At 37.1% G+C, this 27,296-nt stretch overlaps 1 long non-coding RNA gene across 1 annotated transcript; it reads left to right on the forward strand.

Moving 5' to 3' along the window:
- The first annotated feature begins 440 nt into the window (after positions 1-440).
- LOC103361803 (uncharacterized) lies at positions 441-26,755 on the forward strand. The gene is made up of 2 exons (XR_520423.1): positions 441-679; positions 26,583-26,755. It is a non-coding gene; the product is annotated as an uncharacterized LOC103361803 (long non-coding RNA).
- Positions 26,756-27,296: the final 541 nt, after the last annotated feature.

The following is a 27,296-nucleotide window of genomic DNA, read 5'->3' on the forward strand; positions in this document are numbered from 1 at the left end:
TATAATTTTTTGACATTAAGCCTTCAGTTTAGCACATTTAGATTGTGCAACTAGGACCAAACTGAACATCGCAGATATGAAAAAACAGATGAATTAAATAGAAATGCTTTCATCAGTGCTTTTTGATCTAATACGCCCAAACACCACCACATGTGGTTTCTTGCAGCAACAGTTTCAGTTCCAAGGAAAGCAGCAGCAATATGCATTTACCTCAGCATCCGGGGTTGCGCTATAATAAGCACTGTTGTGGTTTGAGGGGAAGTCATATAAAAAGGCATCACCTGTTCCCATGGAAGGTCCTCCAGCACGTCAGCTGGATTTCAGGTCTGACCAGAGGGTTTAAATTTGAAAATAAATATAAATATCTTATTGCAGATTTTAAAAAAGAAAAAAAAATCTCATGACAAATATATTTGTTTGTATTGAAGCTTCTATTTGTGTTGAGGAGGAAATGAGCTGTAGAAAAAAAAAACCCCAGCAGCTGTGAAGGGGAGTTACTGCTGGCGGTTTCATGTGAAGTGAAAGGGTAGACTGAAGTAAAAGTGAAACCATACGCTGGCCTTAAAGCAAACCGTTTGCTCCTTTGTCCAACTTATCCGAGTTTTAAGGCGCCTCTGGATGGATTTACTTCAGCAGAAAAAGCTCGATATGGAATAATAAGATGGAAGCGCAAGTGAAGGTGAGTTTTGACTCTTTGTTCGTCAGTGTTTTTCTGTGTGGAGGCGCTCGTCCTGTCCGCCCTGATGGCGATGGTGGCTGAGATTTCTGCTTCAGGCGCTGACGTGTTCTGAAAGGCTGCACGAAGCTGAATTTGTTTAAACTACACAGCCTTTTTTATATATATCTGTATATAAAGTATTAGTGCTTTTCTTCATTTTAAATACATTTTTAGTGCAAAATCCAAAAGTGAAAGTAGCAGAAAGGACGCGAAAATGTGATTGCAGTTCAGTATAAAGGTTAAAGATCTAATTTCTTTTTCCATTTGTTTTTCTTGATACCTATCATGAACTTTGTTTTTTAACATTTCACTGTATATAACGTATGTTAGTCGACATTTGTAGGCTTAAATGTTGTTGTTTTGATCACATACAGACCTTACAGTTTGTTATTTTATGCACATTTACTTCTGAATGTAAAAATTAGAGAAAGAACAATATTTCCTACATGTTTTACAGATTTTCACAGATTATTAGCAACCACAGATTTAATCTAGAGTGTTTTTTGTGCCTTTTTATTTTTATTTTTAGATTATTCAGGTGACAACAGTGGCTTCATACTGTCTTTTATTTCTTTCTTTTTTTTCTTTTTTCTTTTTTTAAGAAAAAGGAAAGTCCATTATTGCACAGTCTCTTTGTTTAAATGGCTGCTCCCTGAGTCAGTGTTTCTTAACACAATTTGGCAAATGTCCTTTAAATGCTGTATCATAAATGACCGCTAGATGTCGCCAAATGGCCCATATTTAACATGATTTTTAACCCTCCCGGTCAAAACACATCTCCAAAACAGTGTGATTTTTCTCCAGGAGAACTTCCTTATCTTTATTGTTAGTGTGTCAGGCCTGTCCTATAACTGCACTGGACATGTTATGGTCAGCTGTTTGTGTTTGAGACCTTATTTTGACTTTCTATTGTTACTGTGCATAGATATTTATTCTATTATCGTGGTCTGTTATATCTGTTTTTATACAAATAATAATATGACAGAACAGTGGACCCTGTAAGTGGCATTATCAGGCTCTAGTGTTGAATTACGACTGTGATGGATGAATAAATGTGGAAGCAACATAGTAATAATGTACAGTCGTCCCAGCAGCGTATTCATACCCTTTTATTAAAGAAAAGGCAAAATTCTCAATAGTCACTCAAATAACCAGAAACTGAAAAAAGTAATAATAAATAAAAAAATTTGCTAAATTATAATTTAGTGAAATAAGCATTGCATTTGAATTGTGGTTGAAAAGAATAATTTTAAAAAAACAAACAAACAAACAAAAAAAACCAGTCCCAGGCAAATTAGAGCACTTTGCTGATGAGCAGTGGGCCAAAATCAAAATACCTGTCAACAGGTGCAGAAGTCTGATTGAGAGTTACAGAAAACACTTGATTGCAGTGATTGTCTCAAAGGGTTGTTCAGCAAAATATTAGTTTATAGGTCCCATCATGCTTGTTGTTGTTGTTGTTGTTGTTGTTTTATGTTTCTGTTGAACCACAATTCAAAAGCAATGTCATGATTTTCATTACATTTTTATTTATTATTACTTTTGTCAATTTCATCTTAATTCAGTGACAGATGATTTTTTTCCTTCTTTAATGGGAGGGTATGAATACATTCAGTGGTGGAAGAAATATTTGAATCCTTTACATCAGTGAAAGTACCAGTGCAGCAATGTAAAAAATAATACATTACAAGATAAAGGTCCTGCTTAAGTAAAACTCCTGTTTAAGTATTAGCAGCCAAGTATTAAAGTAAGTAAAAGTTTGGTCCTTCTGACTGATATATCATAATATATGACATCATTAGATTATTAACAGGGTCATTCCATATCAAATCAACCAGATTTTCCCAAGTCAGATTCCTCCGGAAAAAAAAAAAATCACAGGTACTCTGATGCCAGAATTATGGAGAAATCCCAAACATTAGGTCTTCATCTCTGCTGGTTTTGAAATTACAACCCTTTGAATTTTTTGTTAATTTTATGAGTTCTGGCAAACGGGCCTCTCAGACCATCTTCCGATATTAATAACTCACACAGGATGCCATATGGAGCTTTGAAACTGTTCGGCTTAGACTAACTTTTCCTGTAGAATGTAATCAGATCTGGTGTATTGTCTTTATTTGTCTTCCTACAAGGCTCTAAAAATGCCCCAAAATTCGATTGTTAAAAAAAGACACCCTCTGTTACAATTCCTCATTTAAAAAGCATGATAGATAAAGCACTCAGAATTGTTTTCCTCTCATTTATGAGGTGTTAGACCATGTTTATGCAGTAACCATGAACATTAGTACGATGGGAGCTTAAGAATACATTTTTTGAAATGTGCTTGATTTTCAAATTTCATGAAATTCTTCCATTTTCATGCCCTGATTTGACCATTGAGTTCAGCATCATTTTCATATTTTTACCATGTGTTCCTGTAGATCTGAAGATGATCTGACCCAAATATGGTTTTGTTGCTGAGCCTCCTTTAAGAGTTATGCCTTTTTTTTTAAAACAAAGGTACCGCCATGCTTTCTTTGACGTATGAAGTCAACCAAACATTATATGACACACAGTTGCAGAAGAATCAACAGTAAAACCTCAGTATGTGCTGGAAGTAGTTGTAGTTAAACCAAGCAGCAGCTTCCAGTGTTAACAAACGACATCAATACATTTCTATTATCTTGAGCCGTTTGAAACGACAACAATATGATTCCATCACATGAATCCTTATCGTTTAGAATAATTACCTTCAGAGCTGTACTTCTTTTAAACCGGAACCATCAGCGTTTGCACAGCATCAACAGCAAGTAGAACATAATGTAGTTCTATGTCACATTTATCCAGAGAAACAGATACATGTAGAAATCCGTTTTGTTTTGTTTATTTAGAAAATAGAAAATCAGCATATCCATAAGACTTGCCAGCAGATGGAGGCATGAAGTGTTCTAAAATCTCCTGGTAGACGCTGACGTTGGACTTCAACTTTTAAGACTTGTTTGAAAAATTCCTGACTGAAACCTATTGATTTCATCTGATTACATGATCTGATATCTGCAAAAGCTTTCCTATAAAACTATTGTAATATTCAAACTACAGATAATCAATGTTTTCAGTTTATAATGAACCTTCTTTATCTTGCAGTATTCTGTTTAACTATATCTGCGGCACTGTTATCATCTTCAGTGTACACTAGATATACGCAAAAAAAAAAATCATAACTCTTAAAGGGGGCTCAACAACAAAACCATATTTGGGTCAGATCATCTTCAGATCTATAAGAACACATGGTAGAAATATGAAAATGATGGTGAACCGCCCACATGGTCAAATCAGGGCATGAAAATGATCAAAATTCATGAAATTTGAAAATCAACCACATTTTGAAAATCTATTCTTAAACTCCTATTGTACTAATGTTCATGGTTACTGCATAAACATGGTCTAACGCCTCATAAATGAGAGGAAACAATGCCGAGTGCTTTATCTATTATGCTTTTCAAACGAGGGACCAAAACAGAGGATGTCTTTTTTTAACAACCCAATTTTTGGGCATTTTAGAGCCTTTAGGAAGACAAATTAAGACAACACAACAGATCGGATTACATTTTACATTCTATAGGAAAAGTTGGCCCAGGATGAACCGTTTCAAAGCTCCATATGGCATCCTTTATGAGTTATTAATGTCAGAAGATGATCTGAGAGGCTAGTTTGCCAAAATGTTTGTCCATAATTTTGACATAGGAGCAACTGTGATTTTTTTTTTCAGAGGAATCTGAGCAAGTGACCTGGGAAAATCCTCAGAAACTGGTTGATTTCATATGGAAGGACCCGACAGTAAAGCAGCAGGTTACTGATGTGGAGATAGTTGAACTTTTGTCACAGACAAAACTGAGGGTTATGAGATGATTAATAGGAGAATTAAGAAGAAAAAAAGGGAGTTCCTACATGCAAATGTGTTTTCAGTTTTTCAGCTTTGTCTGTCAATCTTTGGTTTTGGTGAGATATTGGTTCATCTGAACATTTATGTGAGAGGGAAACTCATTTCTCTCTGAGAATGAAAGGCCCAAAAAAAGGACTAGTTAAACATGAGGGAAAGTATTTGGTGGAGCTGTTATCAATTTGTAGACTCCTGAAACATTACCCCGAATATGTACTGTTTTTGTTAAGACATCAGAAGCCAAAAGGTTTGCAAAACACTGGTTTAATATTTAACAATTTGTTGTATTTTAAACACTTGCTATTTTATCCATTGTATGAAATGTTCATCTTTAAAGTGTGTAAAGCTACCAGACAAATGTAGTCAAGTAGAAAGTATTTCTCAATGAAATGTAGTGGAGTGGAAGTATAAAGTAACATAAAATGAAAAGATTCAAATACAAGTACGTCCACGTTGTTCTTCAGTACTGTATTTGAAGAAAGGTACTTTCCAACACCGTAAATGATTTATATAAATTACAAAGGTTTTGTTACTTTGTAAAATCCTTGGAATGGCGTTCTTTGTAGGATAATGGATTAGTGACGAGATAATAGTTAGTAAATGGTGGAAAATGAAGGTTAGAATTACGCTAGAAATACCATGTAATGCAAAATTCTCAAATGCCATCGATTTGTACATGAGCACAGTGATGAACTTGATGTTTTGTTTTTTGTTGTTGTTGTTGTTGTTGTTGTTGTTGTAAAAACAACAACAACATCACTGTAGTAAAGCAGACAACAACTTTAAAAAAAAAATACTGTCATCCTCACTCCAGTGGTGAAAACTAAGTATATTTACTGGACTTTAGTACAAATTGGAAGTACTTTCATTTTGATCCAGTGTTTCCGTTGTGGTGAACATTGCAAATTTTTACTCCATTGCATTTATGTGATACCTTAGGGACTGATTTAGGGATTTAGATGAATGCTACAACTAAACGTTTATGAAGAAAACATTATTATTCTATATTTATGACTAATTAGATAAGACTGTCCTGAGCCTTGGTGTCCCAGCAGCTGTGACATTATTGCTATGGGATTGGCACATGGATGTCTTATTAAGACCTGCCATGTAATACATATCACATTACATTACTACTGCCATGTTAGTTAATAGTACCACTAGAGTAATTTAACACTGTTAGCTATACGCTGATACTTGTTTTTATTTACTTAAAATGTCGCTTAATTTATTTGACTCAATGATTTAAATGCTTTTTGTGCCATATACCTCATAAACGGCTTCAACATTGAAACGTTAAATTTCATGAATGAACACCAGAGGTCACCCTTTGCCAAGATTTTGGGACATGTCATGTCATGAGTCACCCATAGAGGGCGCCAAAGCTCTGAATATGATCAAAGTGAACTTAATACTCCTGTTGTATTTATGGCCTGTGAAAAGGAAGTATTGAGTTTCTGTTAATAACTGCCTGAGTACTCAGCTGGTTTATTTGTTCACTTATTTTTGGACTTCCCATGTGTGTACGTGAGCATGCAGAGGACTAGACCTCAGCAGTTTAGCGTAGAGCTACGGTCACCTCAAAGCACCCTGAGCAGGCGTCTTACAGTAAAAACAGGAAATAGTTTGTTTTTTTTTCTGGGGCAGTTACACACGACATACTTTGAACCCAGGCGGCCTTGTCGGGTCTTTACATAAGAGAGCTGCAGGGACCTTTGTCACACAAAAACTTCCCCATACCAACACTGAGCAAAACCTCAGCCCCAAAACACAATCGGACCAGATAACCATAAGATATTTTTGTGTATGTGTCACAGCGCATGAAGATTTGAGTCTTGGCATGCCTTCATCTTGTTTCGTAGAATCTGCTTTGCAGTTGGGTACTTCCTTTATCAGTTTTCATCGGTGAATGGATTAGATGAGCAGGTTACCACAGAAACCAACAGACTTCTGGGGCAATTCACATCGTTGCACTGCTGCAACCTTTAGTATTACATTTACAGAAGCAAGTTAGGGAAGCAAGTGGTTGTTTTGTTTTTTTCTGTATTTTAAGTTTGTGATGTAAAGAAGGACTGAGAAAGTGACATTTACAACTTTGTGTGACTTTTTAAACACAAAGTTGTAAATGTCACCTTAACTCTGTGGTGCAGGCCATGAGTTTTTATCCCAGTAGGTTCACAAAGGGTTCACCCTCTGACCACTACCTGTTCAGCGAACACCAGGACTGCAAAAGTAACAAACCGCAAGCTGTTGATGTGTGGTAGTCCCTTAGAAACACAAACACAAGACGGGCTTAACCATGGTAATGCGCATTATGAGGTCATTTGATATGATGTTTACTGATATATTAAGTAATATGTGAATCAATGATGGTAAATGCAAAGACTTTTACAGGAAAATAAGTTGCATCACAGGGCATTGTTACAGTTAGTGTCTCGGCACCGAGCTTGATAACGATCAAAGATTAGACAAACCCCATTGGAATTCTAAATAATCCAGTAAGGCAGTGGACTTTTGTAGAGTGGAAGTCCTTTATAAAGACGGTGTTATTTGTATTTTTTTTATAGCATCCTAGCAACTAAGCAAATAACTGCTTTTCTTCCTCTGCAAGCGGCTGTGATGCCTCGTACCTCACTCATCTTTCACTATGAGGAGTCTAAAACAGACTCAGGGAATTGTTTGCAAGCACAATTTAATCCAAATCTGATAGGCAGGGAGGGAACTCAGCTCCTCTCTTCTGCAGAATTTTAATTCCACAACGAGCAGTTCACTCAAAACTAGCTGATTCCTCTGATTATACAGAAAAAACTGACCCTCTTAAGAAAGCCACAGCCACACTTTATGCATGTGTTCCTGTAGTGTTACTGTGACTTCTGACAGAGCTGCTCCTCTGCAAAAAGGCAGAAAAATGCTCCGGGGCAGTTCTGCCGGAACTAGATTGGAAAGGATTGTGAGAGCTGGTTAAGTTTCGATTTCCCAACGTTAGACGGCATTTCTTAGAAATGCCTCGGCTTCCCCTGTGAGCAGCACCACCTCCTGGTCGTACTGCAGAACTGCAGAGAACTTCTTTCTCTCAAGTCATGTGATTTATAAGAAATCGGGCCGGCAGCTTTGAGCAGGTCACACGCCTGCAAAGCAGCTGACTCAGCAGTTTCATGGTTTGTTTGTTTTTATTGCATCTATTGTTTTTGCACTTTTATTGCTCTTATCTGTAAAAATTAAAAGGTGGCTGCGGTATGTAGAGCATTGCTTCATGTCTGTCAGATTTAACTGTCAGGCTGCATGCATGACCTTTGACATTTACATCTGGGAGTTTTGGGCTGAGCATTTTACACATGAGGCCGCAGTGCTATCACGATGGGTGGATGTTTTTAAAGTTTATAGGGGTTCTATTAATCACATGCACATTTATAAGGGGTAATGTGAAGTTTAGAAACTTTATGGCATGATTTGTGAACTCTTGGAAGGTCTTTGAAATATCAACGTCTGCTGTTTTCACCATGGCTTTCTACATTTTTGTATCTTCATCATCAGCAGTATTGTGCAAAATCAGGCTATTGTGCATGTGGGCAATCATTACTGATTCACTTAAAGATGATGCCATGCATGCTGTTCCTTGCACCGCCAATCAAAGAATGGCGATGCAATATCATAAGCTTCCCTTGCTTTAAAAATCTAAATTAAAAAAATAGCTCTCTTCATGCTAACCACCGTTTCTCCATACTGGGTGTTGGCAATAAGGAAATGCTGCGACGAATATCTGCTGAGTGCATTTTCCAGTCGTCTTCCTGGTTTGTGGCCAGAGGTTGAGATTAGTCGCAACAATCAAACCTCCTGAAGCACAAAGACTTGAGTATGAATGTCTGCTTTTGAAAAGACATCATTAAAAATCTATGGTATGCTTGTGAAAAACAAGCAGGTCCTGCAGCCTGCATGTTTAGCCATACCGCTCTTTGTTTTCCTCTTGCTGTTTACGTTTGTTGTTGTTTCCATGGCTTCACAGTCCACTTCACCTGTGGACACACCCACAGCAGATGGCAAGACTATTGATAGTTCATCTAAGGTAAATGCACACAGGCTCTCACGCAAGCAAAGGTTGTTTATCTAATGACGTTGTCTTAATATGAAAACACATTATGAGGTATTAAAAAAAGAGGCCAATGCTGCACTTTAAGGCTGTATTTATGTGTTTTACATCTAGCGAGACTGTACTGCGTCCTCTGCTGAAGGATTCTTGACCTCTGCTCATGTTGACTCACTTCTAATATCAGCATACAATTTTATGTCAACACTGAAACGGCAGATTCTCTCAAACACGTCTGACTTAAAATGTTGGGAAAGAAGGGCAGGTCTCGTGTGGGTTAATGTTTCCCACCTCAACGGACAAAGAGTGTCTCAACTCTGTTAAACAACAGACAAACCACATAGTTGGGAAGGGCTGGAGCGGCTGTTTGCAGTGCTGTCGGCTTTGAGAGGGGTCTGCGTATTAGATGACCGTTTTCCTTTGTGACACATATCTACATTGAGTGTAATGTATGTTTTAGTTGTCGCATGTAAGCCATGTTAGTGTCAGATGATGAATTATATAATCTCCAAGGAGTACAGAAGGTGTTTCTTTTTGTTTTTAGCCCCTTGAGGTGATAAATTCTGTTCAAAATGTGGCTTGAGAGACCCAGGAATGCCCGGTAATCACCCCAGACAGGTTACACGCTGCTGCATCCATACAGAAATTCAAAATGACTTGTATCAATCACAGGCTTGTTAGTTCTTCCACCTCTGCAGACTGAACATTTCCAGCCTTCTTCGGCCTTTGGCGCAGTTCACACGGGCTCTCTTGAAATCACTGCCAGATGTTTTTAGACACATTAATTGTATGGCATTGACTAGACTGAAAAAAAAAAAATCTCAACACAAAAACTGTAGCGATTCTGTGGGCGGGTGTCATTATTCAAAACAGCCAGATTACTACAGCACAGCAGAACACCGTATTTGTGGTAATTCACTGGCACGGGCTGTATTGCAGTAAAGTAACGAATTAAATGAGCCACGTGTGATTACCAGATGACCAAAGCAAATGAAGAGCATCAGTTGTTTCGGCAAAATGCAGCATGTGTGTGTTTATGTGTGTGTGCACTTGCATTGAGATATTTATATAATGTTAAGTGTTTTTGGCTAAAGGCAGTTGTGGCAAGATGACTCATTCATAAATAACAAGATATGTTTGAGTCACATTATTATCTAAGGAGCACAGTTTTATTTTTAACGTCGTTCTGTGTGAGGTGACGAATGATTCTTCACTCAAAATTGTATTTTATGACTGATTAATACCAACCTGCTGCCTGATTTGACCCACATTTGTTTTGCTACTCGGTGTGGGCACTGTGCCACCCTGCATGGCATCCACCCTTCCTGTGCATGTGTTTGTGTGTAAAACAGAGAGAGAGAGAGCGCAAGAGAAAGGCTTCTGGTCTTTCCGGTAAATGAGCCAGCTCTAGCTAAGAAAGCAAGACATCTAACAAACAACCAGCCATGTCCCACTAAGCTGACAGAAAAATGGCTTTGGTGTTTTCAGTAAGTCAGGTGACTTACTCTCTCTGCGTGTCTCACTTTCTTTCACCCTCCCTCTCCCTGTTTGTATCTTTTTATTAGTCTCACCCACGCCTATAATATACACCCACTCCTGCTCAGCCACATGTACACATGGATGCTCTTGTGCATCATTTGTTTTTTTGGAAAACAGGTTACTCCTGTTTGCTGAAGTATTGCAGTTAAACAGGATTTGATTATATTTAACACAAACATTTGCATGAATGAGGTCAGTGTCCAGCTCTCGGAGTGTGTTTTGAAACAGCGGTGGAGCAATGTTCCTGATTCAGATCCTTTTCTTTGGTTTAAAAAAGGAGAAAAAAAAAAACCAAGGCAATACCACAGTGGAAACACAACTCATCGAAACTTCAAATTCTTCACCGAAAATGATACTTACACAATTGTACAGATCAAAAGTGTTCTCCCTCCTTGGAAGTTTTCCCTTTTTGTTGCTTTTCAGCATTGAATTGTATTTAAATTAGTTTTGTTTTGGGTTTTTTTTTTTGTCAAGAATTTAACAAAAAAAAAATTACTCTTTCATGTCAAAAATGAAAATGCATTTTTACAAATTAATGTCAGTTAATTAAAAATTTAAAATATGTGATTGCATAATTGTTGACCCTCTTTAAAGTGTCTAACCTAATTAAACACAGATAGTGCTAGAAGGTATGCAATCAGTAAAATGGAGATTGCATGAGACTCAATGACTGTAGAATAAAAACAGACGTATCTAGAAGGTCCGGTCCCTGGTGAATCACTACTCTTGGCCATAATTACACTGTACACCTTCATAAAAATGTCATTGAAAAGCGTAGGTCATTTCACAGCCACTGACTATCCCTTAGGGTAAAATTAAATCCATCATTAGGTAGTGGAAGACATGGGGCCGTCCACAAAAAATGTGTGACTGAGCAAAGAAAGAGACTGCCGATGGACGTCAAGACACCTATGACTCCTCTGAAGGAGTTGGCTTCAGCAACTGAGATAGGAGAGACTGTGCACGTAGCAAATGTTACCTGTCTTTAACTAATCAAAGCTTTGTGGAAGAGTGGCAAAGAGATACTCACTGTTGAAAAAGCCTGATATAAAGTTTCAACCAGAGTTCACCAACATGGCATGTGGGAGACTCTGAAGTCAATTTGAAGTAGATTCTTTGCTCTCACGAAACACCAGTTAAGTTTTTAGCCATCAGACGAGACGCTGTGTTTGCAAACCAAACACTAAAGCATGGTGGTGGCAGCATCATGATGTGGGGATACTTTTCGGCGGCAACCTTGGAGTTCAAGTAAAGGTAGAGGGTAAAATTAATGCAGTATAAGTAATACTTGGAAACACGGTGCAGTCTAGATGTCTAGAAGCATACAGCTGGAGGATCTGGGTCAGAGTTCAGACATCGATCCAACTGACAATTAGTGGCTGGATTTGAAAAGGGTTCAAAATCCCTGTGGAATGTGACAGCTTTGCAAAGAATTATGTGGAAATATTGTAATGTCCAGATGTACAAGGCTAGTGAGAGCATATTCACACAGGCTCAGTGCTACATTTGCAGCCAAAGGTGTATCTGCTAAATACTGACCTGAAGGGGATGGATACTTGTGCAATCACCTCTATTCTGTTTTATTCCTTTAATTAACTTTTAATTGGCATTACTCTGCCCGAATTTGTTTTCACTTTGACATTTTGCGTGGGTAAATTCTTGTCAAAAAAATAAAAATAAAAAATTGACCACAACTCAATATTGAAAAGCAATAAAAGGGGAAATCTTCCAAGTTGGATGAATGCTTTAAAAAAAAAGTACTGTATGTTTTTACTATTCTCAAAATGTATCGTACAAACAGTAATATTACTTAACTGCAAATAATTGGCTCCTTGTGCGTCTAATAGTATTGTAATCAGCATTTTACTGTTGTGCTTGGCCCAGGTGGACGTCCAATGTGCACTCCTCTAAGATTCTTCTTCAGTGTAGTGAAGTTAACGTCTGAAACTACATGAAATGAAAATATTAGAGTACAAAGTACACGTGCTGAATATTTATCCACTACAACAAATCTTGATATTGCGTAATGCCAACTTCCATGGAAACATGAAGTAAGCACGTAGTGCTTCACTTTTGCTAACCAAATGGTCACAGTGATAAAACCTCCACCCTGCTCAGCAATTTTGATGAAAAGCGTTTATAGATGATTTGTTGTGTTTTCAAAAAGCTTCTGATATGCCGCTGGTAGTGAAGCCTCTTTTTTTTTTTTTTGCTCAAAAAAAGCAGGATTTTCTTCTTTCTTTTTGTTTTATCTTTTTTCTTGTTTTTTTTTTTACAACTTGGATCAAAATGGTGTGATGTTTGCCAACATCAGTTAGCCTCTTATCGAGCATGAACACAGTCCGTAAGGGGATCTGCGTCATCTCATGCCAGCAAGTTGAATCCTCTCTCAACTTTCACTGACACACATCTTTTAAAACAAGTCTTGATTATTTTGTAGCAGGAACGCAAAAAGAGTACAAACTAAAAACTTACATTGAACTCAGATTTAAAACTTTAAAAAAATGGGAATGTTGTGACACTGGGACAAGATATTGTCACGGAAAGAACTTTATTTGTGAAGCTTATCATAGATATAAAATGCTTCAATGAATAGACACGGTAAATATACTGTAATAAAATTCTACACTCAAACGAAAAACCAGTTAAATGAAATAAAATAAATTTATCAAGTATATGCTCATTTAGGGAGACAAAAAATCTATTAAAATTGTGTTGGTTTTTTTGGGGGGTTGTTTTTTTTTCCCCCCCGCAGTGGTGGGTTCAGCCTGCTGGTTCAGGAGAATTTCCATCAGGGACCTTTATCAGTGCATCCTGCTGTGACGTTCGCCAAAAAAGCTTGTTTGTAACGGCATGTTCGTATTTGGGTCCCTTGGGTTTTTATAACTCTGCAGAGTCTTTGACCTCTGTTCCATTCACAAAAAAAGACAAAGAATTAAAGTAGAAATGGATATTAGTACTGTGCAGATTTTACAGATTAGTCTGGATTTTTGAAAAGCCCTTATTCATACTCATACTTATTAAGTCCACATGATACTGCTTTCTCTCTTTATCTGTCCTCACAATTTGACCTACCTGGCCAAACGAGAGTGCTATAGTGCAATTAGTTAAACCTCATTTTAAATGGTTTTGATGAAGTTGAGGCGATGCAGCTCATATTTTTTCTACAGTGTGTGGTATCCTGCTAGTTGACGGCATCCTCTTCTCTGTAACAGCCCTGGCATTTCCAGTAAATCAGCAGACTAATATTATTACTATCTTTCACTCTCTCACACACAAACACACCTAGTCTCTCTTTTGCGCTTTCCTCTCTCTATCGCTGCCAGACACACAAACACTCATACAGAAACCAATAATCCATAAAGTGATCAAAGGGCCTTTTCTTTTATTCAGCTTTTAAGTGCTCAAGTCCACACATGCTGCTAAATACCAATCTGAATATAGTTGAGTTTATTGACGAATGATTCACCTGTTGTTCTGCATCAGCTGGCATCAGTGCATTTATTTTCCACTGACTTAAGCTTCTACTTTAATGATCCAGTATCAGTGTTCAACTGTTGGTGGTGGCGGGACATGTGATGTCATGTAAAGAGACTGAGTGGAAACAAAAACAATATTCTTAATTATCCCAGCGCAGCACATTCACACGGCAACTACAACTACGATTAAATCGGAAATGTTGTGCTTCACTATTGTTTGTTAAATTCATTGGAGCTGCAGTTGAGAATTATAAGAAGAGGTTCGATAACATGTTTGTGTGATAACTTGTGTTCGAAGACTTTTAATAGCCCTCTGTAGTTTTGATCAAGTGAAAGTTAAAATGTGTAGTTTTCTTATAGTTTTTTTAAAATCTCCTTTTGGCCTGGTGATGAGTAGACTTATGTTGGATTGCACCGAAAAAGTTGCATTTTAAAACCAGATTAAATCACGGTATAGCTTTAACCCTATTCAGGACTTTCATGTTGCCACACATAGAAGGTCTTTCGTTGTCCACTGGACCCAGACAAAGATTATGTGCAATATGTTTATTGGTTTCCATTATAGACTTTCATATTGTTAAATACATTTTCTGACAAGTTGATGTATTTTTGGTTGAAAATGCATGACAAATGTCCCTCTTTTTATATTAAAAAAAATAAATAAATCTTCAAAAATAAAATTTAAAAAAACAAAACAATACCTGTCACCTAAACCAAAAGTCCTGAATAGGGTTAAATTGTGTTGCACCAAACTTTAAAACTATCTTCAGATGAAGAAAAATTAAGTGTAAGCCTCTCTTTTTAATTTTTCATGCTCTAATCCCAGATTACATTTGATGCTGTTGCACCAAATTTTAAAATGTAAAATCTGATAATTGAGGTTTCTTAGGTTTTATAAGATGGCTTCCTCTCTGAGATGGATAAAGCAAAAATAACCCTTGTAGAATGTTAAGAGATGAACTCAATTCACTTTTATGATGCTAATGAATTTCTCTCCAAAAACTGGTTCAGCAAGGAAACTCTTCTGGAGCTAAACAGGAAGCTCAGACCAACTGTCAAACAAGGCAGCGAAAGAAATGCAGCTGTATCAGCAAATGTTCCAACTCCTGGTGGCCCTGAGATTTTATTCCATCACATGTTCCCAGCATCACCACCTTCTTTTATACTTATTAGGTCCTGACAGCACACATGTGTATCTCTTATTCATTTATTTGTTTTAATTTGGTGCATCTCCATGATGATTAAATGCACTTATTTTTTTGTTATTTTGTTATTAAACCTGAATTTACTAATTGCAAATTAATTTTTAATTGTGCAACAGGCCTCTGTTTAATTGTTTTCTGTTTTGTTTTTTGTTTTTTTTACAAGATTGAAGTAGTCATGAAGCTTAATGTATTTAAACATTGTTATAAAGTTTCTTTATCCATAGAGTCTGAAGTTGTTCATTTTACATTTTTGAAACTTACTGTCTAAATTTGAGGATGCTTTTCGTGTGAATGAAAAATATTTAAATTACTTGACCAAATACTAGCAGTGGGTCCCTTTAAAGTCCAAATACAGCAGGAATCAGGAGTAACAAGCCAACAGACCAAGAAGTTTCGTGTGACTCTGATGATCTCTGAAGCTTCTGAATAGTCAGTTTGTCGTTGGTGCACCAGCTTGAATTCAGCAGGAAAACATGCATCAGTCAGTCACCATCTGCACTGCTTTGCTACACAATAGACAAGTGGGGTTTGAACACTGTGTTAGGTTGTGTCTTCTTCAGGTTGTGTGTAGCAGTTGTCTTGGTGTCGTATAAAACTGAAGCAGGTTGGAGAAGCTTTTGTGCGTGTCATACTAAAGAGTGTGAACATGTGGCTGTTCCATGGAGGCTGCATGTACCAGTGTGAACTCGGCTCATTAAAAATACCAAGAGGAATAATTTGCTCCTTCATTTTTGGCCAGCAGTAACTGTGAATTGTTGTTTTTTTTTTTATTTGGAAAAGCAGCGCAGCGACACACCGCTCATACAGATTTGACTCACACAGACATTACATGTGTTTCCATCTCCAGTTTGACTTGTGTTTCCAAAGAACAGGCGTGTTATTTCTGGTGTCCATCCACATTCCTGAGTACATTGCTCACAGGAGCTGTTTCTGCATCCTTTCAATGAGGCCAATTTGAAAAAATGTCCACAAATATAGGCTGAAAATAATTGTAAATTACCTGACTCCATGACAATGTTCCTGTTTCTACACATCACTGACCCCAAATGTCAACTGTATTTACAGAAACTGAGATGTCGGGTTGCAGGATTCAGTTTTCTCTGAGTAGGTTCCCACGGAGACAACATCCCAGATCTTGCACCTAGCTTTATTCAAATGATAATTCTACTTCTTTTTTTAGTCGTAGCTGTTGAAACCATGGCATGGATCACTGAGATAAGACGTCCGATTTCATGGCCGACTGCCGCATTCTGCTTCCTGCTATTGTTTTCAGCTGTGTCAGAATGAAAGTGGCAGCTTCTGCAGGAGCAGTGCAACAACCAAGCATTTGCCCAGAGCCCCTACCGAAACATGTCGCACTCATGAATTAGAACAACAAATACCACAGCATTGTTACAGATTGTCTGGAAAAAAGCAGTAAATATTGTTAATTCTGTGTAACGTGATTTAAAAAAATCATACATCCGGATGTCATAGAGCTAAGTTTTAAATGAGAACTGAAGAATTTATATAATTCTTTAATTCCTAAATCTGTTCGTCATCAGCCGCTTCGGCTTGGCTTTGTACCAAATTTTATGGAGCAAATATTTTCCTGAGGATACGTCCAGGTGTGAGTTATCAGGGTTTTGTAATGTGTGTGACTATGAGTGTATTGGCTTTCAATATGAGTCAGTATGAAACTAACAAGTAGCTTTGCTGAAAATGATTTTTTGTTTTGGTGCTTCTTAGATCACGAGTAGTAATTAGGTGAGTCATAAATTGGAAAGACGCTGACAGTGGGAGCTGACAGACTTCTTCAGGGATTCAAATGTGAAAATTCCAAGTCTCCCTCTTCACCTTTTGACATCCATGAGCCGTTCATTGTGTCTTTTAATCCAAAGTAGAAATCCAGTCATAAAGCTATAAATCAAGCTGCTAGTAGCACAGATCAGATCGATGTCCTTCGCCTTAACTTGTTAATTGCTCCTTACCGAACGTCACTTATTACTGCTTTCGTGACTCCGCGCACACATTTTGCTGCCAGCATGCATGCATGTCTTCTGCATGTTTTTTGGTCTGTGTCCAGCACCAGACGTTTCCTGCTGACACTAAGTCACACAAACTGACGCCTCTAAACCTGAACATCCACCTCCCGGGGTTCATTGCCTGGTGTTATGTTTGGCTCGTGTTTTCATCTGGAGGGTTTATAAAATATCCAAATACAAACAGGAACGCAGTGTGTTTGTGGCATAAACAGAACAGTAGTTTGTTTCGACCTTTGTTTCTGTGAGTAATTAGGTTGTATTGGTGATTATAATGTAGAATAAAGGAGGAACTGTAGAGGTTTGAGAAAAAGAAAATTGCTTGTTTCACAGATAAAAGCCACATGTCATGTGTTTCTCAAAACCAACATTAGCTTGTTTGATTTTGATGAGGAAATGAATTCGAAATACAGAGATAACATTGCTCTCTTCAACTTTATGGTGCACAAGGCCGTCGTCTTGTGCAATTATTTGATCTTGATTTAATGTAATAAATCTCACAATGAAAAGGCTGAAATACAATATAATGATTGGGTAAGAAAAAAAGATAAGTCAACACATTCCGTCAAGATTGCAAGTAAATTTATTCAAAACTGGTTACTGTCGGGCACTAGGTACACATTTCATACAGTTCTCATGAGCATCTTGTTTAATTTGGCAGGAGTGAGTGATCTATCTTTGGAGGACAGCATAATTTGACCCAGGACAATGAAACAGGTGTCGCCTCGACCCAGAAGCTGCAGGTTTGCGCCCATTTTATATCAACACTCTGAAGAGTGGGGAATAAGTCCGCACTTGCCCTGCTTTGCTTTTGTATTGTAAAACCACCTTTAATCTTTTTTTCATCTTCATTTGTTGACTCCATCCTTCCTGTTAGTGGGAAAACTTGTGATCTACAGTTTATTCTTTGACCAGCTGCTCCTCCTCAGCAAAGAAAAGAAAGTCCCGAGGTCCCACAGGGTCACAATATTGATGCAGTCGTCTATTCTGACAGTAAGTCCACCTATTCTCTCTTCAGCGTCCTATAATACTCCTCCTCAGTGATACTCGTGTGGTCCCTAAATGACAGAAATACTCCAGGAGCCTTTGAAATCTGGCAGGTTGTGCGTAGATGCGTATGTTCTGCATGTCCTGCTCTTTAAAGATGTGAGGAAATGTCTTAAAATGGGAATTTGGTTGTTTGAGGTCATTGTCACCTCACCAAGCCCATTTCTGGCCATAACTCAGTAATTTATGCATTAATTATGACCAAATTTCACACACATGTCCAATAAGATACAACCATGAATTTCAGCCTGACTTTGCTATCTTAATGTTCTGCGCTAAAACTTTTACAGCTGTTACTCAGCGCGGTAACTCACCAAAACTGCAACTTGTCTTGTAAAGTTCACCTCTAAGCTTTACAGTTGTGGTGGCACTCGTCAGATCAATTGCTGTGTTTTGTGTAAATTCAAACTCACCCTAACAGAACACCAAAGAAACCCAACAAATGCTGAAGCAGAGTTTTTAAATACGTGTGTGTTGTTGAAGCAGATGAATAGTACCAACATGCACCCTTTGTGGATATTACATCACCTCTGTTTCAAGTGAGCTTGTCTTTCATGTTAATCTGAGATGATTTGGTTCACGGGCATCCAGGATTGTGACAGGTGTTAGAACTTGTGGTTTGTCAAAGCTACGCGGAAACGGGGAAAAGCACAACCAGGAGAAATGTTTGATTGACAGATGGTGACTCTGCGTTGAAAGACAGCGTGTATGCAAAGGGCTTTTTTAAGTGCTGAATTTGTCAGAGACTATCAAACTCCCATTTGAGCAACACAAGTGGTGTTTTGAGCTTTTTCCAATCGATAAGTAAAGAGCAGCGCATGGGCCAGTATGAGTCTGTTTGGCACTGAACTTTGGAATGAGGTGTGGTCATAAAATAATTTATCTTTATTTGCCATTTTCAGTGCGTTTCTAATCGTTTTTATTAGATTTTCTTTTGATAACGGCATAAAATTCAACTGAGTCATGAGGAATATTGATGCTCTGTTTACATCACATTCTACTGAGGCCCTGAGAGGTCATGATGGGGATTTTTTTTCTTCATTTTTTATTTTGGAAATCATTCAGTTTTGCTTTCCTTCTGATTCGCGTGAATCGTTGGTACATGTTAAAACGCACTGCCAGTTACAGAGAACACGGGACGGCGGTGTGCCGCTTCACGTGATACATTTATTACTCATTACCCATTTTAGAACGAGCATCGCTGACAGTAACCAGCTGCTGGTTGTGAGAGGCAGCTGCAGCTGCTCCTCCAGGCTGCTGTGTGTGAAGCTGATAGATGCTTATTGTTCTGCAGCTGCGGATTGATCTATGGTGCTTTGACTCACTGCACTGTTTTTTTGAATCTATGTTGTGTTATAGTCCATCAACACGGCCACTGCCACACACACACACACACACAACTACTGCATGTAGCGCTAAATGTCACAACCAGAATAACCAGCACACACCCAAGCTACAAGCACAATCACAGTCACAACTAGGTCACCCCATGGCATCAGGTCACAATCAAAGCTACAGTCCGCCTCACTCAGCCTCGGTCAGTCATCTTTCCATCTGCTATGCTGCAGACTTGACCCATCTGAGCAGCCTTGAGATGACCTCCCACTATGGGCACATCCAGCAGCAGCTACTGCATAATGCACAACACGGGGTCAATATAAATTCCAGCTTTTCCCAGTGGATCAGAAGGAATGCGTTGTGAAGCAAAGCAAAAGTTATTGCGAGGAAATGCAAAAGTAATCCAAAAAAGAATCTCCGCCTCATTCAGGCAGTAATTACAAGCAGTGAGACAAACATGTTGACATGTAAGTCCACGCCGGATGGATATCATTTCATTTTGTGAGTTTCTAACAGGCCTAATTTGTCCCCACTGGGTGGATAGAACTCCAAAAGTGTCAACAAACAGTACATTATTTGCTTGTATCTGGTTGCATTTGTTAACCAGTGCAAATGTAGCCGCTGCCAATATCAAGCAGTAACGTAAACTATTTAGAGTCTGTTTATATGACGTGACTGCGGGGAAAAAATCATTCTTGAATACTGTGTGACAGTTTCCAAGGCAGAGTCATAATGCAGCAAACCTTGTCTCAGGACAAAGCATATTAATTGCATACACAAAAAAATAAATAAAATTTTTTAAATCTTGTTTAAAAAAAATAAAGACAATTTGGCAGCAAGGGTGCCAGAAAAAGAAAAAAAAAAGCACGTTTGAAAAACAAAAAAAATGTTAGAAATGTTAAACTGTTAAAAAGTGTCAAATAAATAAATACATAAATGAGTAAAATAAAAGAAAAAATATATAGACTGTTAAAATAATAGCAAATATCTGTAAAATGATGATTTTAATATAGTAAAACCATTTAAATACAATAAAACTATCGTTTTATGGCCACACACATGGGAAAAAAAACAATACAAATTGCAAAAGTACAAGTTTTTTATTTGAACATTATGTACAGTTTTTACCTTTTTTTTGTCAGCGTGTAAATTGATATTTACATTTTTTTTTTCTGTGACTTTACTTGATGCCATCTCTAATTTAGCAAAACAGGGAAAATCTGTAATAATGTATAAATGTTTATTTACCATTTTTCAATCCTTCTTATGTATAATTTTTACTTCAAATAATGTCAAATATCTGTAAAGTAATGACATTATTTGCTGATTTAAATACAGTAAAAATCGTGAGATTTTGAAATAAAACAAAATACCATTTGCAAAAATATAGATTTCTGATGTACTTGTTATTTACAGTCTTGGCTAATTTATTTATGTATTTAAATAAGCATACGATGTATACTTCTTTTCTGTAATTTTATTTACCGAAACAGGAAAAATCTGTAAAATAACAGTTAGTTGGTCATAAAATGAAAAGCTATTAAACTTAAGAAACTAAAGAAAATTATAGAGTAGTTGTTAAATATAGCAGCACTTTAAACATGAAATAGGTAATTGGTAAAGCTCTTTGTCCACTCAGAAGCTACAATCTGCATTTGGAAATTATATTTTGAATATAATTTGAGATCGTTTGTAGTTTTAAGTAAAAGACAAAAAAAGATCTGTTCTGTGTTTTCAAACAGAAGAGCAGGAAGCAGGAAAAGGCAACAGCTGAATGTGTGGCAGCAATAGTTTCTATTGTTTGGAAAAGCAACCAGCTTCCAGTGACTTACAGTCAAACATTTCTGTTTGGGTTTGATCCACTTAAAAAAAATGTCATACATCAATCAGGTGTCAGGTGTTTAAAAGATCTGCTGTCGATGGTGTGCAGCCAAGACAAACACACTGACTGACAGACAGACAGACTTAGAATCAACACACTCAACGTGCAACACTGAGAAAAAAACAAACTGGAAGAGCAGAAACCTTTCACACACTCCGATAATGATCTGATTTACCTGCCAGCCTCTTTGACTGCAGATTATAGATCAGTGAGCCAACCTTTATGAACTTGAACTGATTATGCCATGCAGGTGGTTTCACTGTATTTCATTTTCCTCTTTTAATTTTTTTATTTGGAACTCTTGCTAGAAGATGTTCACCTCGGACATGTTTGCTACACAGAAGGATAGCGTTCCAACTTTAGATGCGTACGACCCTTTATGTTCTCAGTTAAGTCAGTTTATATGCAAACATTAAAAAAAAGGCTATTTTGCAACAATACAGTGAAGTTTATAGAATTTACTACCAGGTTTGAAGTGACAAATTGGCCAATTCAAGTACCTTCTCTTTACCAAGTTTGCCATTTAGCATTTCTGTTAAAGATTTCTGGTTAAGGACAAGAATTTTAGATACACTTGAGCCATTTCTTTTTTCCGACTTGACTTTTGAGGCAACTTTAAGGGTTGAACGATTGCAGCTAAATGTTCATAAATAATAATAATAATAATGCTAAATTCTTTCTGTGTTTAACCAGACTGTGATCTCTCTCTAACCTTAACCAAGTAATTTGAGTGTGTTAACATAACCACAAAAGAAAATTAACCATATTTTAGAAGCTATAACCAGTTATTATATTATTAACATGGATATTATGGTGAAAAATTAATAAAATATGTTGGCAAACCACCATTAATTAGCATACGTTCCCATTGTGTTGATAAAAAACGTATTGTGGTTTACAATACGCCTGCTGTTGTATATTAGTTGTGTATAAATATAATTTAACCTGTTACTAGTTTAACTGACTGACTTGTAAAATTGGCAGTGATCTTTTTAAGGTGTAACCGCAGTTATATAATGAAATGAAACGTGTAATATTTATAATAAAAGTATATAATAAATGAGATTAAAGCAGTCACTCGACACCAAATACATTGTTTTTAATATAAACAAGTGTCAAATAAAATAACCTGTTGTTGCAAGATGACATACCCACAAACATACACATACTGGCTTGTTTGTTGTCCATTTACAACCACTATTTAGGTTTCATGCAGGCCATCAAACACATTGGACAGCAGCAGCAGTGCTCATGTGACATCGTGTAAAATTCAGGAAGACTTTGAATGAAAATTTTCCCACAGTGACTTTGCTAAACAACACACTGTGTAGTTTTTGTTGAAAATCATGGAGTTTTGACACAACATCCCTTATTGCAGTGCAGTTGCAGTTACCGTCCTAGTAACAGGGCTGAGTTATCAGTCAGCATCACGAGAGAGAAAAACTTAGGGAAATACCGAGCCGCCTCGAGTTTTACCCTGCTGGTTGCTGCGGTGTGTATGTGTGAAGGGAAGTAGCGTCGCATGTACAATTCTGTCATTTCACAACTAATAAAAAAAAAAAAAAAAACAACCAGCTCGGGCTGATCTCCTGACTGAGGCTGGGGTGTCGTTTACATTAGCACAAGTCAAGTAAAATGTTTTCACTCGCCAGGTGGAAAGCACCAGACTTCTCTCCCTTTGATTCACCAAATACATTATCATACACACTCGCTAATGCTCCCCCCTCCACCCCACGTCGCTGCGCTCGATTGTGGTTTTTGCATGTGAGGTGCTAGCTGCCATCTTAGCTCGTCCATATAAGGAGAACAGTCTTGTACAATGGGCTTGTGAGTGTCACACCAGGCAGTATAAGGCTTCTGTAGCATTATCCAATATATCAGTTTCTGGGCGTTTTCACTTACTGTGGACTCATTTTTGACTGCATTGTACATTTCTGTGCCTCTATGGAAACGGCACAGCCATGACTAGAAGTATAGAGAACGTGAACATGTCTTCTGTGCAATTATACTACAGTTGTACTGCCATAAATCTTTTTTTTTTTTTTTTTAAATAAATATTTTTTTTTAAAAAAAGAGAGAGAGAGAGTTAATCTTTGATTATTTCACAAAAAATTGTAAAAAAAATAAATAAATAAATAAATTAAAAATATGTCCACGATTTTCCCAACTACCCACAGATTTTGACTCCACATACTACAGATATTACTGTCATTACTTGTTTTTGTATTTTTGTCCTATCTACTCTGTGTAAACACTGCCTACAGCTCAATCCAGTTCAGCTAAATAGTCTGTGATTTATTGTCATGTGTCAGTCATGGCTTTTCTGTTGCGTAAGAATCAAAAAATTTTTTACTTTTTTTTTTTTTTTTACAGAATCAGAGTAGAGCAAACTTGATTTTTTTTTTTTTTTTTTTTTTTTAATTTTACCTTTTCTTTACCAGGTAAGTTGATTGAGCATTGGTTCTCATTTTCAATAGCGACCTATTTTTTTAAATAAGACATGTACAATAAAGGTTGTTTTTTTTTTAAATTAAATATTATTATAATGATGATTTTAAGTGTAGATTTGGTTAATTGCCTCAACAAAACTACACATCACACATGTTTCTTTTAAAGTCTGCCTGAAAGTTGAAAATCTGGCAATTCTTTCCGCTTTTACAGTTTCTGGCTCTGATAAATTAGGTGGGTTTTTTTGTTTGTTTTTTAAAGATAACATGCCTTTCAAACCTAAGGTTCAGACGGGTTAAGGAAAAACGCTAACTGATCATTTTCTATGTAGGAAGTTTGTTCCACTTTGTTCCATTGTTGAAAAAAAAAAAAAAAAAAACAACAATTGAAAACACATCAGGGAGCCACAATGCTGCAGTGTTTTGCACGTTCCTTCATTTCCATTTACACACACACTGTCATTTATTTTACATCCAACTCGAACTGCTCCCATAAATACCCACTACTGCAGTAAATGTGCGAATTAGCCTCCCAACTAGCATACAAGTAGGAATAAAAGAGGTAAGATATGGTTTAGGCTGAGTGTGCTGCCACATTCTTCTTTCTTATTTCTCTAAATTGGGCTTTAGTTAAGTGTGTCAACGCTTTGGATTGAAAACCGTCCTTGGCAGTTAAAGGAGGCATTTTCTACTTCCTCCTTCCCTGAACTTTGCATGACTGATTACGCTGGCGTGGCAGATTTATACCTTTTCTATACAGTGAAAGGGATAAAGAAAAAGAGAACGCACACACAAAGAAAACCAGTAATACAGCCAACTGAATCAGAAGAGCATCGTCTTTGTGGGATTCAGGAAATAAACTGAAAATTATTGAGAATTCCCTCCTGATGATTCACTGGTGTTTTCCACGAGCACACAGCCTTTTCAAGAGCACTTATTTGTCGTCTGTGAAGTTTTAAGGGGATTACATTTCACAAGTCTTAATTTAGGCTTCACACAAAAAAAACAAACTACACACACACACCCAAAGCAAGTCACCTCAAGATCAAGTTAAGATTAATATAGAGAATGTAGTCTGTCCTTCTCTGCTTTTTTTTTCTTTTTAAAATCCTTTTACTCTGAAATGTGTTATTTTTTGTTGGCATTTATTTTTTAATGGTTGATATTAACTAAATTGATTTGAACTTTGCATATTGTTGTTTACATTCTTGCTAAATCTGCAAAACGCAACTTTGAGTGTATGACGAGTGAAGAAACCTGTTGATTCAAGCTTTACGACAATCTGTATTTATACACACATTATCGTGTATATTTTAAAAATCCTGAAAACAAATTTATTGTGTCACTATACAGAAGCCTTAACTGTTATTTATTTGAAATATTTCAACATCATTTTTTTTGTTGTTGTTGTTTTGATGATAACCCCCCAAAAAATTATTTTCTTGTAAAAATTCCAAAGACGCTTTACAGGATGATTGTGTCTTTAGTTGTGTCTGAATTTATTTATATTTATATATTAGCAAATTATTTAATTATAATTTACTGTTTGTAAATGGTCAAAAATTTGATGACAGTTCTGAGGGGTGAAAAAACAAAGTTTCTGTAATGTAATAATATGTAGCTATGAAACGGGGAATCATTATGTTTTTCCTTTTTTCATGTTTCTTGGCTTCAAAAGAATTTATCACTTTCCATCCACACTCGAATCAACTTGCTAGATGTTTATCTGTGTGTATAAATTCCATGAAATTAAATCACACGCTCAGATCAACTTGTCAGTTTACAATGTTGTAGTTTTAGGGTAATGATTTAAAAATAAATCCAAGTAAAATTCTTCCCAACTGCTGCTGTATTTGCAAAGAACAAGGGAGTCACAGTTGGATGTGTTTTGAGGCAGGAAGCCTGAGTAAAAAGGGTTTAAACCTTGGAATAATGTAATGTGTGATTAACTGGTTATATGATATCTCATTGCGTTTGCAGTTTAGCCTGCCGGCTCATGCTCCGTAGACCAGCCGCAATGTAGGTGCTCTTCCATGTATTATCGCCCTTTGCTCGAGGCAGTTAATAGGGAAAGTAGTCCCAACAGACGGGAGGGAGGCAAACAACAAGTAAGAGAAACACCGAACAGATTAATGGAAGCAGAAGACACAGGTTAGAAGCTCCAGAGCAAGAAATACCTGCAGAGAGGTAAAGACAGAAAGAGGACAAAGCGTAAGATATAGTGCAGAGAGGACACAAAGTTAATGACATGCACCAGTGCATGTAAATGCACCGAGGAAGTGACAAGAATCACAGAAAAGTCAAGTGTAGACACGTTATGACAACCATGTAAACAGGATAGCCGAGGGAAAGCACACTGGCTGGATTATTGGAGAGGAATAGTTATAAACGCAAAACAAGAAAGTTAGATCTTTGACCTCTGACTGCTGGTACAGTTTATGTTGGCATTAAGTGGGTGCCATTATTTTCTTTTTGTGGCTTCTGCTGGTACTGATTTTACTGTATTAAGCAACTAAATGCAACAACAACAAAAATTTGTTCTCAGATTTGTTGTGCTTCCATTTCTAATTTCATACTCTGTTTACCTTGGATCAACGTAGATCAAACAAAATTCCACTGTTTATCTTTCCTTTACTGTGTATATTTGGTCTGTTGTTTTAAATCTCCTTGCAGTCTTCCCAAAACTTGCCAGATTCACACTTGTTGCACTTTCTTGAATCTGCACAGCTTAACATGACTCTTATGTATGTAAAGTAACAGGGAATATGTCTTGTGTAGCATCCTCAGGGCTCTGAAAATGTGCACCACAAATTTGAAAGTTTGCTGTATGACGAAGCAGAAATGTGTTTAATCATAAACTCTCTCCCTCCCTCCCTCCCTTTCTCCCTTTTTTTCTTTGAAAGGAACACAATCTGCAGAGGATTAAACATCACCCTGGTGCTCTTCAGCTCTGCAGACCAGGAGGAACCAGAGTGCGATGGTTACGGTTGTCTGTCGGTAAAGGAACTATGTCTGAAACTGAGACAGAGACAGACTGTGGGAGTTAAGCAAGTATGCTGTACATTCAGCAAAAAAATAGCGTATATACAGTTCAAAGCAGAAGTTTTTATGTATAAAAAGACACATAACACTTTTTTTCTCGCTGTCTGACATTAAGTCAGATGAAACTTTTCCTTTTTTAGATCACTCAGGATTGCAAAATTATTTCTATTTGCTAAATGCCAGAATAACGAGAGAGAAATTTTTAAAGAATCTTTTATTACTTTCTTCAAAGTCAGAAGTTTACAGACATTTCCTTAGTTTTAGATAGCATTGTCTTTAAACTATGTGACTTGGGTCAAATGTTTTGGACACACCTTTTCAACTCTGCCCACAAATTTTCTACAGGATTGAGATCAGGGCTTTGTGATGGCCACTCCAAAACATTGACTTTGTTGTCCTGAAGCCACTTTGTAACTAATCTGGCGGTATGCTTAGGATCATTGTCCATCTGGAAGACCCATTTGTGCCCAAGCTTTAACTTCCTGGCTGATATCTTGAGATGTTGCTTCAATATTTCTACATAATGTTCTTTCCTCATGATGCCATCTATTTTGTGAAGTGCATCATTCCCTCCT

This window comes from Stegastes partitus, unplaced genomic scaffold, assembly GCF_000690725.1.
Source record: "Stegastes partitus isolate 25-593 unplaced genomic scaffold, Stegastes_partitus-1.0.2 Scaffold534, whole genome shotgun sequence".
NCBI lineage: Eukaryota > Metazoa > Chordata > Actinopteri > Pomacentridae > Stegastes > Stegastes partitus.